Source organism: Monodelphis domestica, chromosome 5 (assembly GCF_027887165.1).
Source record: "Monodelphis domestica isolate mMonDom1 chromosome 5, mMonDom1.pri, whole genome shotgun sequence".
Lineage (NCBI taxonomy): Eukaryota > Metazoa > Chordata > Mammalia > Didelphimorphia > Didelphidae > Monodelphis > Monodelphis domestica.
In genome coordinates, this window is record NC_077231.1 from 189994678 (window position 1) to 190013931 (window position 19254).

Below are 19254 nucleotides of genomic sequence, written 5' to 3' on the forward strand. Positions count from 1 at the left end.
CCTTCCCTTTTGATAAGGGTATGTTGTTCAGTCATTTTTCAATCATGTCTGACTCTTTGGGATGCCATTAGGGCATTTCTGGCAAAGATAATGGAGTTTGCCATTTCCTTTTCCAGCTCACTTTACAGATGAAGACACTCAGGCAAACAGAGTAAAGTGACTTATCCAAGGTCATACAGCTAGTAAGTAGCTAAGGCCAGATTTGAATTCAGGAAAATGAGTCTTCCTGACTCCCAGTCTACCACTCTACCCACTGTACCACTTAGCTGCCCTCTAATAGAGATACCTATTTTCTTTTCCTATATATGTCATTATTTGGCACTGTAAGAAATATAAACATGATGGCACTTTATGCATCAGGGAACTTCTCCCCTTCTATTCTTGCTAAAATTGAGATCTTTTGACCTCTGTGGTTCTCTGATGTCTCCTCCTACTAATTACTACAGCAGAGTGCCTGTTAACTTTTCATATCTATTTGCTGTGAAGCTACTCTGTCTTTTAGTGCTTCTGAGGAAGAGTATTTTATAATGGGCTTTCTCACCTTTTTCTTGAGCTGTTCTGACTTTGCTTATATTATCTGGCACTCGATGCCAGACTTGGTTAATATACACATTCTTGTCATCACCTAAATGCAAACACTAATGGTCTTTTTCTGCTATTTGGAGGAAGAACATCCACTTTCCCCAACTCTTTTGCCTCTTGCCTTGTTTGTTCTCTTAGCTCAGATGAATATTCATCTCTTCATTGCATCACCATCTGTCACATTCTGGAATTAGCCCAAGAAGGATGTGAACATAGGTAGAGAGGCACTTTTTGCTTTGTACTGCTGGTATACAACAAATGTTTATTATAAAACAAATGATCCTGGATCGCCTCCCTTAAGTTTTATTGTGCTATATGGAAAGACAGGCTGTCAGAATGAAAATTTTATACATATTTCATTGACCAATCCTGTGCTGTAGAAGTTTGCATATCAGCATATGCTTCCTGTTTTGTTCAAATCCTTATTTCCCTCCCAGGGTGCTATATGCTCAAAATAGGAGAAAGGGAAAAAGTGAATCCCTTTTCCAGGATGTCATGTTTCAGACTCATGTGAAGCCTTCAATTAAGCAGTCATTTGTCTTGTGACTAGAGAGAGATAAAATACCTTCAGTATACAGCAATGTCCTTCACAACCCTATATTTAGTAACTGACTCTGCAGAAACACTTTTTCCTCATATTCACAAGGATCATTAATGTTAAGGATATTTAATCTAGTTTCACATTTAGGGGGGGGAGGGGGAGCTAGATTTTTTTTCCTTGAGAGAAAATGGATTTTTTAAAAAGATTCTCTAAATTTTTACCCCTCCCTCTATAAGTCAATGAACTTCAATTACTTTACTGCAAAAGAAGCAGTGTCAGCTATAAAGGAGGGATGAATACTATATTTGAGAGCATAAATGAGGCATAATAATCAAAGAGAAAACTTTTTCACAGAGAAGGATGTACAAGCTACTGGATCCTTGGGACAGTAGTAATTTACACACCATTACTTATTCAGGGTTGCATTCCTAATTATCCCTTAGAAAAGGATAATTATTATACTGTGGTGATTACTCCTTTCATCACATGATAGAAACAATGCTGATACAGGCATTTCTTAAAGAAATACAAAGTTGATAGGTTTCCCAAATTGTATATACTGAACAAAAGTTGAAGAAAATTATGTAATATAATGCAGCCCCTCTTACAGAGTCAATGAAGTTACCAACAAAAACTATAACTTATTAACAACTCGAATTTGCTTCCAAAAAGTGTAAATATTATCAGTCAGTTTATACATCACCAAATGAAGCTCTTTGAAGCTGTCATTTTGATAGCTAAAATTCCAAGTTGTTCAAGAATGTCTCCCTTTCAACCCTAAACTGTTCTTTGCTCATTAAATAGCTAATCCAAAGGCTAAGGAGAGGATCATAAGCCTCTCCTCTTATAGACCTAAATGATTATGCTCACTTTATAACTATAAAGGCAGAGATAGCCAACTGTCAAATACAGCCCAAAACGGTATTTGCTTTAATATGTATAAAATAGCATTTAGATCTACATCCCTTTCTATATGCAATAATGTGGTTATGGGTTTTAAATAGTGAGGAAGCACATCAGTAAGAGGTATGAATAAATTCCTGTGAAGTCCACTGTCCCTGGGCTACATGTGGGTCATCCTATTTGGAATAGTAAACTGGTTTCTTCCTCAGCCTAGGCCTTCAACCCTTCTGATGTGATATCTATTGATTCACACTCTTGGGAGGTAGCATCTGTTCAAAGTCTGTACCCTCACCTTGGTAGAATTAAATTAAAAAACATTTATGAGGACATGTTTATATGCCTTTTACTTTGGCCAGGGAGCCAAAATGAAATTAAAAAGCCAAAAATGATTTTAAAGAAGAATAGTAAATCTACAAGAGATAGAGGGAGAGACAGAGACAGAGGGGAGAGAGACAGAGACAGAGACAGAGACAGAGACAGAGACAGAGACAGAGACAGAGACAGAGGACCTGAGTTCAAGACCTATGCCCCCTAGCTGTGTGACCCTGGGCAAATTTTCTAACTTGGCTAGAGAGCTAAAACTATAAGTTATAAATGAGTCGACTGTCTGCATTGATGGAAGGAAATTCTATATTTATAATTCTCCAAACTGATGAAATCCCAGATCTCGACTCTTGAAAGGTAGGTAAATAGATTCCCTGTAGTCAGTGTATGTATATCTAAATACATATCTAAATAGCTACAAAACACATATACATATGATCTACATGATAGGGATAATAGCAGGCATAATCCACAAAGCATATGGACATACACACTTCTGGTTTGTGTTCTATTTATGACATAGTTTATTAATGCAATTATATTGCAGAACCAGATGCCCATACATGCTTTGTGGAATGTTCATGCCACTACTCCTCTCCAGTCTGTGGATCAATATTAGCTATATAAATGTGAACTGTAGAAGGTATTACCTTTTACAATTTCTGTCTGAAAAAGCAAGTGTCTAAATCCAGAATGCTTGAAATGGATCTTTCATTGCATTTTAAAAGCACAAAAACCACTAGCTCAATATTAGACATTTAAAAACTCAGACCGCCTGTATGATTCATTTTCTGCTAAGGTCACAGCTAACAAAGTAGTTTTATGCAAAGTGGCAATCTGCAAACAGTCACATGCAAGAGTTATTTATCCACGAGGTGTAGATCCATTGTTATGGCTCCCTTTTCGTAAATTTCATTTCGACTTATGGAGCCGTGTCACAAGCAGCCTAATTAATATGACTTATCCTTCGGCTAAACAGGAATGTTTTTCACTTTTCCTTTATCCTTTCACCTTGGGTCAAATTATTATTCCCCTCAACACCCCATTTATCTCTTCCACTCACCCTGGGGAGCCCCTCGTGCAGAACAACTACGAGGGGCATAGAGGGGAACAACAATCTGGCAGCCTCATCATAAAATTTGATATGTAGCTGTTTCCCTTTCCAAGGGACCTATCCAGCTGAGACTGTATGAGGCCTCTGGGCCACACATGCAAATGCAACACGCTGACATCCCAAGAAAACTTATTTTTGCAGATAGCCAAGGAGTGGGGGGAAATAACCCTTCAATAGAGAGACAGGGAATTGACATCCATCAGGCAGAGAAAAACCTTTCTGGTGGCTGGAAGGTCTGCATACGGAAAGAAGAAACAGTTATATGCATCTGGCAGGAAGAAACATTTTTACAGGATCATGCATGCATAGAATGGGATTCAGTTGTTACAACTGGCATTCACAATGTAAACCCTAGCAGCACAATTCATCTATGAACTTGTTACAGCTAAAGAATAAGCACAAGCCAGCAACACGGGCAGAGAAGAGAACAAGTAGCACATCCGTCTATCAAGTTCCTCTTAATTCAGTACTTTGTGAGATCTGAGAGTTCACTGGAGTGGGCACTATTTTCCCTCACTCAGATCAATATACTTCTGTGTCTTAATAGATAGTCAGGTTTCCTGAACTGCTGCAGTCACAAAGCATCCTCACTTGGTGATCAGTCATCCAGTGATGAACTTTCCTACCTTTAGCTGAAAAGGCAATATGGTATCGTAGCTAGAGTTCTGGACCTGTATTTAAATATCAACCTTGCTTCTGGGGGTTAATTATACGAGATCAAGCTCTCTCTTAAACTCAGTTTCCTCATCAGTAAAACGAGGAAAATGGCACAAAAATTATTTACTTTCAAGGGAGTGAGAATCAAATGAGGTAAAATGCTTATTAGCACAATGCCTGGCACAGAGTAGACCCTTAATAAATACTTGTTTCCTTTTTTCCTTCTGTTGAGGGAAACAACATGTACAAAAGGGAAGGAAGGGAAGAAAGGGAAGAGGACAGGGAAAGAAGAGAGAGGAGAAGGAAATAAGCCTTTATTTAAGTGCCAACTAGGAGCTAACCACTGAGCTAAGTGCTTTACAAATATCATCTCATCTGATACACACAAAAACTTGAGAAGTGAGTGGGAAAAAACAGAGAGCAGAAATGGGGAAAGCTAGAGCTTCAATTAAAACTCAAACAGATTGACAATTTTGCTCTTGGACTAACTAAGGTAAATAAGAAAAGATTGTAGACCAAGAAGTTCCATACCCTGTTTGTCATACCACATGCCTGTCCTTACACTAGCTGTGACCTCTTCATCCGCAGAGGGACAATACTGATTCTATCTCTTTACAAGCTTAGTTCCCTAGCTGTTATGGTTCACCACCACCTTGGCTTGTTTAGTTCCATGATCAAGGACCACAGCCTAAATGGCAGGAGCAGTAATAGTGCCTTTCACATTCAGGCTATGAACAACATCACTCTTTGTTAAATAGGATGTTATAATAGAAGTATTCTTGTACCAGACAAGGTGTAAGTCCTCCAGAGTCTACTTACTACTAATGTCATGTCAGACACAATCTAGAACACTGGGAAGAATAGTTGCTTTGGAGTCAAAGGACCTCTGGAGAGCAAATTCTACCTCTGATGTTTAATACCTATGTGGCCCTAAGCAAATTGTTTAACCTCCTTTGGTCTTGGTTTCCATAGCTTTATAATATAGGGGTCAGAATAAATGGCTTCTAAGACCCTTTCCAACTCCAAGACTATTATTAAGTAATATTATCTCTAAAACTCAATCACCTTATCTATAAAATGGGAATAATATTGGCTGCCCTGCTTGAAAATCAAATGCAATCCTAAATGCGAAAGCATTTAAACTATTAAGTGTTAAAGTAGATTATTTATGAGAAACTAAGCGGCATAATGATCAGTGTTAAACTGGAAGTCCAAAAGGTAGAGGTTTAAATTCTACCTTGAATCTTTACTTGTATGACTCTAGGCAAATTTCTTTACCTGACAGCCTCGATTTGGTTATCTTTAAAATGAGATTTATAATTCCTAAAATATCTGCTTCATAGAGTTGTTGCAAAACTCAAATAACATAATGTATGTAATATGCTTTGAACATTTTGGAATCCCATATCAATGTCAGTGATTATTACTTCATTGTTGCTAACACCACCACCATCATCATCTCACATGAGTAAGATTTTTAAATGACCTCTTTTCCCAAAAATGAATAAAGACCCAAGCATAATGCCAGATTCTGGGACACCATCTACTCTCATCTCAGTTTACTGAGCAATCAACAAATTAGAAATAGGAGAATTAAGTGAATTCCTTGTATAAATCTCCTATTTCAATACCAGCCTTCCAACTTCCCCTACTCCTAAGTGGTCAGAACTGCAAATATTTTCACTTCATTTAAATTCTTTGGATCTCAGCTTCCTTATTTTTAATAGAGGAAATCTATATCTTACATGATCATTGTCATATTAGCAAAGGCAAGTAATCTCAATTTCTCTAATCAACCACAGTGGTTCATAAGGAATTATGAACCCAATTTTGGCAAAGGGCTCTCATTTCCCTGGTGAATCGACCCAAAACCAGTCAACAGACTAAAACAATCTTTGTTGACTCCTTTATCTTTTTGTATCATTAGTAGAGATAGGACACAAGATATTGGATGGTGAATGGCATTGACTGATGTGGAGAACCATTAGTCCTTCTCCTAACTCCCTTGGGAGTAATATTAAAATGGGGTGCCCAAAATAAGTAATTACTTATTTTTTTACAAATAGCCTTAATATATATTTGTCCTAATCTTAGCTCTCATCATGGCATGAATTTCAAAGACTGTGCCAAAAGAATGCAAACCCTAGCAGATTCTAACAAACTGGAAAGGGATGAGTTGTAGGACTTGGTATCTGTCTACCAAGTACTAATTTGCCTAATATGGAAAGTCTGGCCACCAGAAGGCTGGCCACCAGACTACAAATTGTTTTAAACCAGGCAATATTGTGGTCTGAAGTGAGGATACTCACCATTGATAAGATCCAAATGATTACCTTCCATAACTCCCCCAAACTTACATGTAGATATGTGTATAGACACACACAAAATAATTAATAAACTTAGAAATTAATAACAAAATTTCAAGTTTATGAATTATTCTTCTATTTACTCCTGTTGGGAAAACTATTTAGTTGGGAGACTATAGCTCTTGATAAGACTATAGTAATAGACAATGATAAATGAAACTATTAAAACTTAAAAACTAGACTAAGAATGTTAGAACATCCTATTTTTTTTTTCATTTAACTAGCTTTGTTTAGGATACCAAGGAGAATGACTGAAGGATTTGGGCTATATCAATGGGTTTAAATTTTAGTCACATGCATAAGATATCAATAATCCATTTGTATGAATACTATATACATCCCTGTTTCATTTCAGAAAGTCATTAGTACATTACATATTTGATAGAACAAAGGGACAAAGAATTGTATAATATGACCTGAAAATGAGTGGTAGAGAAGTCGCCTGAAACATAAGTTTGAGATCCCTTGACCAAATGACTTCTAGGTCTCTTCCTGCTCTAAAATTATAGGAATCCATGATTCTAGCTAAGCTTTCATAGTGTGGTCAGACTGGTCATGTCTCTCCTATCTTCAGAATATTCTATGGCTCCCAATGTCTTACCAAGTAAAAATTACCCCTGTTGTTTGACATTAAAAAACTTCCACAATCTAGCACTACTTTACTTTTCTAGATGACTCTTAAGAACAACAAATAAAACTATAACCAAAAGATTTTCCAGTGGAAAAGAAATTTTGCTATCATTGCTAGTTCTGATTTCCCCCCTAAGAAAATATCATGCTTATTTTATAATTGGTTACTATATTTAAAAAAAAAGCAAATTAGTACTTTTAAAAAAATGAAAATATAATTATAATCCTGTGTGGAAGATTTCTTAATTAAGAAGTATTATTTTTCTAAAATTAATTAAAAAGAAAATTGAAGAATTGATTATCTAATGTTTACATATGCCCTGATCTTCTAATTCTCTCCAGTAAGTTAGATTCCAATTAAAAAAAACAACAATTTTCTTTTAAGGTTGTTTAGCTTTGATTTCATATACTTAGTTTGCTAGTAAAACACAAACCTTGTCATTATTATTGATTATGTTAGATCTGTCAACTTGGCCTTGGAAAGCTCTTCTTTGCCAATACATAAACAGAAAACTACTAAACAAGTTCTGGAGCACATAAAAATGAGGAATATATTAATATAGAGGAATTATCTTTGTTATAAAGAATGTACCAAGAGTATAATATTTCACATGTCCAAAAATAAAATGACCTACCCTTGAATCCTCTTATTAGAGAAGTGTATTTTAATGACTTTCTACAATAAAAGTTTTCTCTGTAGGCATCACCAAATATTATCTATAACTACCAAATAAACTTTTTGTAGAGTGTCCAGTATTATCTCCCCCCAAAACCTGTTTCTCATGACTCTATTACTTCTCTCTGTGGCATCACTTTTATCCTGTCTCCCAGGTTTGAAACCTTGGAATAGTTTTTATTCCTCCCTCTCACATAGCTGACCATTTACCAAATCTATTAACTCTACCTTAACCCCATTTCCCATTCATTACTTCCTCTCTATTCCCACAGTCATCATACTGGTACAGGCTCTCATTACCACTCACCTGGACTATCTCAGTAATTTCCTATTATGAATTCTCTCATTCATCTTTTGCCAACTCTAATTTCATCCTTCATATTACTGTTAGCCCTTCTTTCTTTTACATAGATTTTGTCATATCAGTCCTTTAGCAAAAACCACACAAATAGCCTCAAAGTGTCTACCAAATGAAATTTAAATTGTTTTACCTGGTATTCAAGACCCTTCTCAGTCTGGTACTACCTTCTCTTCTACCTTTATTCTGTTCCTGTGTAATTACTGAACTGGACTACTTAATGCTTCCTGTCTATTTCATGTCCCCTCCCATCTCTCTCATGTTTCTCTTGTTAAGCAGTGGATGGAGGGTTAGAAATGGATGCAATAAATATTTATGGAATGGCTACTTATTTTCTATGCTTTCTCTTCCCCTCTTCCATCTATCAAAGTCCTTTTCATTCTTCAAAGTGCAACCATATGCCCTTTCCTCCATTAAGCCTACCCTTAAACCCTCCATCAGTAATGGCTGTGTCTCCCTGTCCAGGCTTCCCAGAGAACTTTGTGACCAGCCTTCTTAGACATTTATCACATATTATTTAAAAGGACACAGGTTATAATGAATAGTAATAGTTCAACAACAATGAATAATGATAGTAATGAATGGGATTATTTGAATCAATGAAGGAAATACCCACATAAATGAAATCACAGATCCAAAAGAGTATCATTGTTATAAATATGTAGGTTGTTATAATGGATAAAATACTGGGTCTGGAGTCAGGAAGACTTGAGTTCAAATTTGTCCTCAGATGTTTACTATCTATTTGACTGGGTGAATCACTCAACCTGGTTGCATCAATTTCCTCAATTATAAAATGGGGATAAAAATAACACCTAATAGCTTCATGAAGGTAGTGTCAACATTGAACTTTTAACAAAATTATCTCCCCCAGAATCTAGCAAAGTTGTCTAATATATTAATTTTGTAAATATTTATTGAATCTCATTTATAAATCTCACCCTATTGTCTAACAGCCTCTTTGCAAAAAGTCCCTTTTTTTTAGTTTATATTGAAACATTATTGGAAAAATCCAAGCTGTAGAGTTGTTATGATTGCTTTAGAACTTTTGAAAAAGTCAGCAAAATAAAGGAAACTTTCTCAAGGTTGATGTGAAATAAGTTTTGTTTTTCCTCTATCTCAATCCATTTTCTCAGTAGAATCAGTTTGAAAGATTTAGATTAGAAGCTTCCAACTTCTCTGTGATTTGAAAGTAATAAGCAAAAGAATCAACTTGACTAGCTATTCATCACAATATTCTAAGAAGAAAAAAAATTCTCAGATGCATAGAATTTTTACCCTTAGAGGGATTTAAGGAATCATTTGCTCTTTCATTCTACTTATGAGGAAATTGGGAGGTAAGTAACATAAAGGATAAAATGCTGGGTCTGGAGTCAAGAAGAGTTCAAATCTGACCTCAATTTTTACTATTTCTGGGACCCTGGATGAATCAATCAACTTGTTTGCATCCATTTCCTCAATTGTAAAATGGGGATAATAAGACTTATCTCAGAGGGTTTATTGTGAGGATGGAATGAGATAATAGATGTAAAGTGCTTCACATAGTGCCTGGCACATTGTAAATGCTATGTAAATAAATATTCCATTCATTTCCTCCTGGGACCAAGAAGGCATGTAATGTGCTAAGAACACAGAAGAAATTCCTGATAGAACTAAGATATTTTATTTTGTTAACAGCTACCCTGGTGCTTAGATTCAGGGGGTCCTCTAATTTAATATTCCCTTTCTCTAGCTACTAGAAGCACAGTAGTGGAGGTAACAAGTCATATGGCACATCTTTCCATAAGCTTCCTCCTAATAAGATGGCCCCTGAGCATGAAGATGTAAGATAACAAGAGAAATAACAGGATACCAAAATGTCATGTGACTTTAGAGCTGAGATTATTTTACACATTTCTTCCAAAAGTTTTAACACATTTTGATTTATCTCCATTTCTATAGATGTAAAATCCCATTACAGAAAATCTCATTGCTATTACCAAGAATAGTTCTATATAAAAAGTTGTTTTCACGCCCCAGCTGATGGTTCATACAAACTACACTTTGATGATATGTTTACCATGAATGGTAGACATCTTAATCCTATACAAGTGTTTCCTTTGGGCCCTGCCCTTGAAATAGTCATGCTTGGTAAAGAAAAAGCTTGATTATGCCCTACTTACATTCAGAAAGAGAGAATGAAGATGAGCAAATCTTTCCAGATGTTTAGTCCAGAGAACAAAAGACTTAGAGAGACATGATAGTTGTCTTCAAATAGTTGAAAGATTGTCATGTGAAAGAAGGCTTACATTTGCTTTGTTTGACCCCTATGAGAAAAGATTAAGAAAAAGAAGTGAAAATTGGCAGAAAGGGGGCAGATTTGGGCTTAAATGGAAGGAAACATTTCTGAACAATTTTAGCTATCTGAAAGTGCAATGGGAAGACTCAGGAGATAGTGGGTTTTCTTTCCATTAATTTGTCCAGAAATGACTAGATCACTACTTAAGGTTAGGTTGGATGAATTAGCCTCTGAGGGACCTTGTTGTTTTGTTCAGTTATTCCAGTCATGTCTGACTTTTCAGATTCCTATTTTTGGTTTTCCTGATAAAGATACTGGAGTCATTTGCCATTTGTTTCTCCAACTCATTTATTTTTTATTTTTATTTAGAATATTTTTCTGTGGTTTCATGATTCATGGTACCCCCCCTCCTCCATTTCTCCTACCCCTCCAAAAGCTGACTAGCAGTTCCACTAGGTTGTACAAATATCATTGTTCAAAATCTATTTCCATTTTATTCATATTTTCAGTAGAGCAATTTTTTAACATGAAAACCCTAATCACATCCATATTGCACTATGTGATCGATCATATATTTCTCTAATGCATTTCTGGTTCCACAGTTCTTTCTCTGCATGTGGATAGTGTTCTTTCTCCTAAGTTCCTCTGTATTGTCCTGGATCATTGCATTGCTGCTAGTAGAGAAGTCTATTACATTCGATTGTGCCATGGTGTATCAATCTCTGTGTACAATATTCTGGTCCTGCTCCTTTCACTCTGCATCAATTCCTGGAGTTCACATGGAATTCCTCCATTTATTTATTCCTTTCAGCACAATAATATTCCATCACCAACATATACCACAATTTATTCAGCCATTCCCTAATTGATGGATATCCCCTCATTTTCCAATTTTTGCCACCACAAAGAGCGAGGCTATAAATATTTTTGTACAAGTCTTTTTCCTTATTATCTCTTTGGGGTACAAACCTAGCAGTCATATGACTGGATGAAAGGACAGGCATTCATTTAAAGCACTCTGTGCATAGTTCCAAATTGCCCTCCATAATGATTGGACCAATTCACAACTCCCCCAGCAGTGTATTGGTGTCCCAGTTTTGCCACATCCCCTCCAATCTGCTAGGTATGTTCTCCAACTCATTTTACAGATGAGGAAACTAAGGCAAACAGGGATAAGTGACTTTGTGAGACTTTACAACTTTGAAATTCCATGATTCTATATTTTTTAAAACACAAACTTAATTAATTATTTTATTTTATTCTGATCTCTCTTAGATCTAAGAAACTATCCTTTAAAGTTTCACTAACACTTCCTGACTTCAAATATCTTGATTGCCTTAAATAAAACCCATTTAAACTGGGCTCCCTGGAAGAGTGAATAGTGTTGGATAAGCCTCACTAGCTGAGTAACTAGGCAAGTCAAGTCACTTCTGTTTGCCTCAGTTTCCTTCTTTCTAAAATGAGGATGATAATAATAGTAATAACTTCCTGATGTCATGAGGGTTAATGGGGATATTTAGAAAGAACTTTGAATACCTTATAGTGTTATATATAAATTTTAGCTACTGTTGCCATTATTATTTATATCAAAAACAACCCAGAAAAATATTTCTTTATTCAGGGAAAGAAATGGAAAAAGAAAAAGGTTTTAATTTAATGCACTATGGAGGGAAAAAAGGATAAAATAGATTTCAAGTCAGAGAAGCTAGGTCCCTTACTTTTACAATCTGTAGAATGAAATAGTAGGGCAAAATGAGCTTTGAGGTCCCTTCCATTTCTAAGTTTATGATTCTATAATTTCAATTCAACAGGTATTATATATGTTCCAGATATATGCTTAATTGGGATACTATAAAGCAAAAATAGCCCCAGTGCTGACATTACTAAAGAGATTAAACAATATATATATATATATATATATACATATATATATATAAGTAAATATTATAGATCTATATCCATGTATATATGCAAAGTAATTTCTGGGTTAAAGACCCAAATGTAATATGAGGACGTGTTTATTTTCAGAAGAACAAGGATTCCAAAAAGTTCATTAAAGAGGAAGTGCAGAGTAAGTAGGGTCATGGAAGGGATAGGATGGACATGGAGAAGCGTCCTAGAGAAGGAAAGGAAATCAAATAATTAACCCACTTCCCAAGGACTCTTCAGCCATTTACATATTACCATGTTTCTACACTCCAAGGGGATCTCTAGTTGCCACACTGGGTCTTGGCCTTCTTATTGATTTACATTCATAATTTCTAGCCCAGATTCACCAGGCTCCTCTCCAGCCAACTTGATTTCTTTCTTCTTTTTCGTTATTTTTTTTCCATATTACATGTCAATACAAATTTTATTATTTGTTTTCTGATATTTTCCCATTCATGTTCTCTACCTCCTATCCACCTCTCCCCCCTCCTCAAGAAGAAGGTAATATGGTATCAGTTGTACATATATTATTATAAATATATTTCTATGTCTGTTATATTATGAAACAAAAGACAAATGGCTTCCACTAGAGAAAAACAATAGAGTAAATAAGATAAAGAATGTTTCAATCTGCATTCAGACTCTGTTGTTTTTATGGTGGTAAATAATACTTTTTTCATCATAAATTCTTTGGAGTTATCCTGGATTCTTATAGTGCTGAAAATAGTTAACTCCTTCAATTGATTTATTATTGTTTTTATGTACAATGTTCTCACTTGTACAAGTGCTCACTTCACACTGAATCACTTCATATAAATTTTTCCAGGTATTTTTGTAATCATCTTCTTTGTCATTTCTTATGACAGAATAGTATTCCATTACATTAATATGCCATGAATTGTTCAGCCATTCCCCAATTGATAGACATTCCTTCAGTTTCCAGTTCTTTGACACCACAAAAAGATATGCTATAAATATTTTGTACAGTTTCTTTTCCCCTATCTTTAATATCTTTGGGATATAGATCTAATATGAAATTGCAGTGTCAAAATATATGCATAGTTTGGTGGCCTTTTGTGTCATGGTTCCACAACTTGATATATTTCTTCCTCACCCTCCCTCATCCCTCTTCTAACCCTAGCTCTGAGAACAGTGATGAAATCATCACTACCATTCCTAGAAAGGATGTGGCGATCAAATGTCATATGTCTCCAATCACCATCTCTGTGACTTTGGTTATCAAACTACTACTCCCTGGTCATTATTATATCTCTGCTACATTTCCTTATAAAAATGTAAGCTTCTTGAAGTTAGGTACTATCTTCCTCACTAGTATTTTTATCCCTAATACTTAAATCAGTGTCTCACACATAATAAGGACCTAATAACTACTTTTCATTGATTCATTCTTTTGGGCAATCATTTGATTAGCCAGTAAGTCACAGATTTATTAATTGCTTACCATGTGAAAGGGGGAGGAGCCTCGCCCTCTGGAAGATCATATTCTAAAGAGAATACCAATATGTAAGTAAATATGTACATAGAAGATATAAGGAGGTTATATTGGAGATTATTTCAGGGAAAAAAAAGGGATTAACAACTGGTGTAATTGAGAAAGACCTGAAGGAAATTAGATTTGAGCATTGGGTGAATCAATATTGGATAACACCAAGGAGACTGAGAAGCAGAGGCTGGAAAGCATGGAAGACAGCCAGTTAAAATCCATGGAGATGGGGGACGGAATGTCCTATTCAAAAAATAGTAAGTAAGCTGATGTAGCAACACTGTAGAGTGCATGGAGAAGTTTTGAAGTATGAGAAGACTAAACAGAAAGTAATTTGATTGTGGATAGCTTTAAATGACATTTATTGAGTTGGAGGAGGGAATGGGAAACTGATGATGACATGGACAGAGCTCCATTAAAGAAAATCACTTTGTCAGCTTTAATGGAGAATGAATTGGAAAGGGGTAAGACTTGAGCAGGGAAACCAGTTAGCAACCTATTGCAATAATCCAGGTGAGAAGTCATGAAAGCCTGAACAAGTGGTTGCTGCCTGCATGATAATCTAGTAGATTACATATTCTAAACATGTTATGAAGGTAGAAACAAGATTTAGCAGAAGATCAGATATGTGGAATGAGTGAGAGTGATTCATTCATTTAATTCCAGAAAAAGAACTGATAAATAGAAACAAGCAAGGCATAGTTTATGCCTACACACATACATTTTGTAAGTTTAATGTTTATATATACATATATGTGTGTGCATGTGTATATGTGTATATTCAAATGATGCTTTCCCCAGTTTGGGGAGGGGAAAAAGGGAGAGAGCTATTTGGACAAATCCTTTTTCTTTTTAAATTCAGAATCACATGGAATCTAAAAGCAGCAGATTATTACAGTAGCAAAGGTAATATTTGGTTTGATTGTAAACCCTTTAATGAAGTAGGAGGACAGAGTATACACTGACAAGAAAGATGTCTAGGTAAGGTGATCAATTCTGACAATGGGGTCTAGAATCAGTGGAGCCCTGGGGCCAGAGTGACTAAGGCATGTTTGAAGCTCTCTCTCAACACAACCAACTCTGTCACAGTTCTCACCATCAGTGTTAAGTAGATTATTAAGGAGAGTTGTCTTTGCTACTTACTTCAGATGTTCTGATTGTATAAATAAAACCCACCTAAACTAAGCTGATTGAGATAATGGAAATGGAGGTAGGCTTGAAATTAGGAAGCTTACTACTATATGAGTTGTTGTGAGGATCAAATAAGATCATTCTTGTAAAGTACATAGCATAATGCCAGGCACCTAGTAAGTACTATTTACCTCTCCTGGGTCACAATGCTTTTCACTTGCCAATTGACTGCTAAGAAGCTGGTGACGACTTCTAAGTCATCTCTAGAAGTACCCATAGGTTGATAATTTGCTAGGTATACCTGGTTTTCAGATTAATTCTCAATTCTATTATGCATACTGCTTTTCAAACAGTTCATGTGTGTTTGTGTTGGGGAAAAGAGAAATAGAAGCTGAACCTATGATTTTGTAGGTTTGAGGAACTCCATAATGATGGAACACCAACAATATAGCTTAGCACCTTCTCTTCAGTCTTAGAGATTTCCCTAGAGCACTAAGGGAGAAATGATTTGTTTAGGATCACAGAGCTACAATTTGTTAGAGGTAGGACTTGAACTCAGTTATTTCAGTTTCCAAGCTAATATCTCTATTCACTATGCTCCACTGCCTTCCAGGATAAGATTATATCCAATGGAAAAAAAAAAAGAAAGTCTTTTATAGAAGCTGGAATAGCCAGGGACAGGGCAAGTTTAGGAGAGAACTGAACAGGAAAAAGATACTTATTAACATAGCATTTAAGGGAGAAGAATAAAGAAAAGCTACTACACCTCAGGTATATATATAAAGAGCTCTTGTTTATGAATTTGGAGAGAGGGTAAGTTAGAAGTAGAGTGCTTTGGAAAAGATAGCTGAGTAAAAGTAGTAATTGGAGGGAACTGAAGAGCTCCCTTGAGATGATAAGAGGCACCTAGCCAAGAAATGCAAGATTTTATTTCTTGGCACCCAGTTTCCCAACTTCAACAAAGCATGTTATAGCTGCTCCTAGAATGCTACAATGCATGATATTCATTTTCAACAACCATGCCCTTTTTAAGCCTTAAAATACTATATAAATGGCAGGTAGTAGTATAAGTAGTTGGTTGCTAGTGATGTGAATGTAAGCAAATTCAGGGTCATTTCTCCTTATGCCTTCTCAGTTACCCAATCAGTGTTTGCTGAGTTGATTTAAACAGACAACCAGAATTCCCAGTTAGTAGAAAATCTAGGAGTAGCCTCTAAAGAGAAAACCATTCCCCAATTGGTCTCCAAGAGACAAATTCACTTCTTCCAGTTTTCCAGCCTAGATTTTGTGACTCTATTTCCTACTCAGTAAAATATAGTTGGTTCAATAGTAAATTTGCCAGCATGCACAGGATCTCTATAAATATATGAAGAAAATCATATTTGCTTATGATTCACCTTATCTAACCTTTGAACTAGATTCCTTCCCTAACTAACCTCATATTATCTTATCTTTGTCCTAGCAAAGAAATCTATAAATATACAAGGTTAACTATACAATCTACTCTACCCACAGACTCATTTTCAGAGTATATAATGATCTTTAAACTTCCTCAGCAGGATTGAATTCAGAGGTTGAACAAGGAACTTCATTTCTCATACAAACTCATTCAGTAAGAAGAAGAGATGAGAAAATGCACATCCCTCCCTTCTTTGCCATGGTGGAGAGGAAAGGAAAAGGCGTGGGTCTAGAATGTTTCATGTACTATCAATTTGGCCAAAATATGTATTATTTTAACTGAACTCTTTTTTCTTTCTTTTTTAATTATTATTATTTTTTTATAAGAGATGGCTTACTGGTTAAGGAAGATATGATAAATTCAGAAATAAGGGTAATATGAAAAAGATATTAAAAATTATTTACACACATCCTTTTCAGCATCTGTGCAAATCACAATGCCAGGCACAATAGAGAGCTACCTAACCAGGCATATAGATGTAAACTCTGTACTGCAGTAGTTTATTGTATCTGGCACAATGCAGTGGAAAGAAGGGTAGGTTTGTTGTCAAAAGGAGCTGAAATCCCAGCTGGCAATTTACATAACCCTTCTGGGCTTCATTTTCCTCATCTATGATTCTATAAACTTCAAGAACCAACTCCTAGAAGGCAAAGTTATATATACACCTGAGCTAGAGTAGCTTTTTTTACTCTTCTCCTTTAACAACTATATTAATAACATATAAATTCCTTATTCTACTTTTCTCTCCATATATTGGAAAGTCACTTTAGATTCCTTCGATGTAGATATCTCTTACAAGAAAATTTTCAATAGATCCCCAAAACAGCCTATTAATTGTCTCCTTACTTCAAGGCTCTCAGTATTATGTTTCATCCTCCATGTTACCACTAAGGCACATTTCCTTAAGCACAAATGTAACCATGTGACTTAACCAACTCCTGTGGCTTCCTATTTTCTCTAGGATTAAACCATTTTTTTTTATAATTAAAAACTCTATCCAATCTAGTTTTTTGAGCATCCTTGGTCTTTTCCCTTAATTCATTCCCAGCACCCTGTGATCCACATATACTGTTCCTTACCTATAATAACCTATATTTTTTGTCTTAATACTTTTTCACTGGCTATCTCACATTTCTGGAATGGGCTCCCACTTTTCCTCCCCTTCTTAGAATCCTTCCTTCCTTCCTTTCCTCAAAGACATAGCCCAAGAAATATATTTTTCATGAAGTCTTTCATGATCCCTCCATTTGGTAGGGTCTTCTATTTTGAATTGCCTTATAACTAACTACTTTGTACATATTTGCATATATCCAGCTAATATTTATGTCATACACACATACATGCATATATACATGTGTATAGATATCAATATATATTTATATTTGTCTCTTTCCTTCCTTTAGAAAATAAGCATTTTACAGTTAGGAGTTATTTCAATCTTGGTACTTATATGACCTGACCTTGGGTAGTTACTGGCAAAGTAGTAAGTGCTTAACAAAAGCTTGTTGATTGAGTGATAGATTCCTTCCCTCCTCCCATTCCCTTTCAAATTAACTAATTTCATTGTGCATTTATCCTTAGGGATAAGATAGTGAATTATGGACTTGATGATTGTACTCTTAGGTGGATTGGCAGCCAGGTTGAATAATAATATCCAGAGTATTGTTCTCAGAATAGTCTCAACATACAAGGAAGTTTCTACTGTGGAATCACAAGACTCTGACCTTGACCCTGCCTTTTCTGCTCAGTCTTTATCAGTCTCATAGAGGAAGAAATTATAATAATAGCTTTAATGTAGTTCATGCAGATGATAGAAATCTTTGAAGGATACAATAGATAATAGGATCAAAATCCAAAATTGTCTTGCTAGGCTGAAACCTTTAAAACTGAGCAGGGATCATAAATGTGTGACAGAGACCTTAGAGATAATTTTGTACAATTCTCCTCCCCCACCCATTTTTTTAATATATGGAGACCTTTTAAAGGCAACATAACTAAATGTATCAAAACTAGAGTTTTAATGTATATATTCAAGTTTCCCATGAATCTATGTAGGTAAACATAATTAAATATTTTTAAAATTTTATATTTTGGAGAAGTCTCACTAAAAAATGATCTAGGAGATTTCATGGGCATTAATCTGAATATAAACCAACAATGTGATGTAGCTCCTTTTAAAAAAAGGCTAATGATAATTAGGTTCTATTAATAGAATACAGTATCTAGACTATGGATCTCAGTAGTCCCACTATCCAGTTTGCTAGTATAAGAATAGTTAAATAGTAATAGTGACTGGACCAGTGAAGTCATTAGTATATGAAACTCCCAGATGAGGATGTCCTCTCTACCAAAGCATGCTGGTACCTTCTCTGCAACTTACAGTCTCAGAGAATTATCTAAGGCCCCAGAGGTAATGACTACTAGTATCATGTAGCCAATAGGTGATAAAGATGGCAATTAAGGCCAGGGCTTCCAGACTTAAATGCCAGTACTTTCTCATCATTATGTCTTACCTCCAGATAGAGATACTTAAGAAACTTCATTTCATTCCAAGTACTACATTTAAAAGGGATTATGATAAATTCAAGAGCTTCCAGAGGGAGACAAACAGCCTGGTGAAGGTTCAATAAACCACTTCAAATAAGCATAAATCATATGTATTAAACATGCTTAGCCCAGTAGATAAGATTAGGGAGAAATATGATTGATCACATTCAAACAATTGAAAATCCCTCATGTACAAAAAGCCACAATCTATTCCAGTAAGGTAATACCAAAAGGCTAATTAATCAATGGGTAAGA

The 19254-nt window shown here is 35.4% G+C and overlaps 1 protein-coding gene across 2 annotated transcripts in view; it reads left to right on the forward strand.

The window, feature by feature from the left end:
- The window catches only part of KCND2 (potassium voltage-gated channel subfamily D member 2), a 594735-nt gene that overhangs the window by 471977 nt on the left and 103504 nt on the right, over positions 1-19254 (forward strand). The window lies entirely within an intron of this gene.